Source organism: Sinocyclocheilus rhinocerous, unplaced genomic scaffold (genome assembly GCF_001515625.1).
Source record: "Sinocyclocheilus rhinocerous isolate Xijiao unplaced genomic scaffold, SAMN03320098_v1.1 scaffold35678, whole genome shotgun sequence".
Lineage (NCBI taxonomy): Eukaryota > Metazoa > Chordata > Actinopteri > Cypriniformes > Cyprinidae > Sinocyclocheilus > Sinocyclocheilus rhinocerous.
In genome coordinates, this window is record NW_015647362.1 from 1 (window position 1) to 1,542 (window position 1,542).

At 37.9% G+C, this 1,542-nt stretch overlaps 1 long non-coding RNA gene across 1 annotated transcript in view; it reads left to right on the top strand.

Annotated features, from left to right (window-relative positions):
* The first annotated feature begins 562 nt into the window (after nt 1-562).
* The window catches only part of LOC107709040 (uncharacterized), a 1,993-nt gene continuing 1,013 nt past the window's right edge, over nt 563-1,542 (top strand). The window contains exon 1 of the long non-coding RNA XR_001636431.1: nt 563-824. This is a non-coding gene — a long non-coding RNA (uncharacterized LOC107709040). The remainder of the gene's footprint in view (nt 825-1,542) is intronic.

Here is a 1,542-nt window from a genome sequence, read left to right on the forward strand (position 1 = left end):
CACACACACACACTGACTGAAATACTGTCACTTTAGCAGAGGATTCATAGCAGATGAATGAATCCATGTAAAAACATTTCAAAGATTCAGAACAATTCAACTGATAAAACAGATTCAGATTCTCCTGATTCTGATTGGAAGAGGAGCTGAAATAGTCAAGATGTGTGTATATATATATATTAGGGCTGTCAAGCGATTACAGATTTTAATCACACAGTGTGCCGATTAATTAATCTAATTGATAAAAAATGAATCGCCCATCAATTTTGGTTGAGAAATTACCAACAAGACACATTACAAAAAAGTAGCTTTTGAAAGAAATATTTTGATTCAGCATAAACAATGATAATAAATGGCTATTAAAGTAAATTTGAAGTGATTTATTTTAAACGGAAATGAAAATATGAAACTAAAAGCGCCAGTAGATGGCAGCAAGTGTCTGTCTCAGTGAATCATTCGTTCAACTGATTCATTCAGACAGCTGATTCATTCAGAAGCGAAGCATTGAATCACTGAATCATTGGCTCAATACTGTTCAATACTGGGGATTCATTCAGTAATCAATCACCACTGTATGTTACTCAGAGACTCATGAATTGATGAATTTACAGCATTGACACTGTTGTTTATTTCTGTGAAGCTGCTTTGAATCTGTCTGTACTGTATAAAGCTCTTGTGCTGGAGTTTTTCCCGCCTTCATATCTGCTGTTATAAACTGAAGTGTCATGTTTCTGCTGTGTTTCCAGTTCTCACTGTCTGCGCGCCGCTGCCTTCTACATCCGAGGCCTTCTGTCCTTCTTCCAGGGACGCTACAATGAAGCCAAGTGAGTGTCCTTTTCCTGTTCTCAGACCTACGTGTGTGTGTGTGTGTGTCTGAGAGTGTGTGTGTGTGTGTGAGAGAGAGGTCGACCGATATGGGTTTTTCTCTGGCCGATGCCGATATTTAGAAATCAGAGCAGCCGATATATGATGCCGATTTTATTTTATTTTTTTTCCCTTCATCTCATAAAAGAGAGTTTGAGTAAATATTTATTGCAGGGTACAAGATAGTAGTAGTAGTAGTAGTAGTAGTAGTTAGCGGTGTCCCCGGTAACGGCTGTAATCAAATAAGCGCTGTGCTCACAAACCCTGCTTTATCAGGCATTACAGGAAAGACAAAATTAAAATGACATCGAAGCTTTTCTGAAGACGGTCGGTTCTTTTCAAAGATACATTCAAATCTATTTGTGGCGGTCAGTTTTGATATTGTGACGAGCTGCCACAAATAACTCAATGTATGGGAAAAACTGGACACTGCTATAAGTCAAATGGCCATAATCTAAGCGATGATAAAATTAAAAGAGTTCACTCATCATCGTGGAGGTTATTGTCGGACCTACACACACATTTAATGAGGAAAGTTAACGTGCACATTATAATCAGCCCAGAATTCTCATCTGAATTGCATGTGTTTCTACTTTCACATGCAAATGACTTGTTGCAATATGATATCTTTCCGGCATCAATTCTAGTAGGGTAAAACGTAATTACTCTTTCGAAACG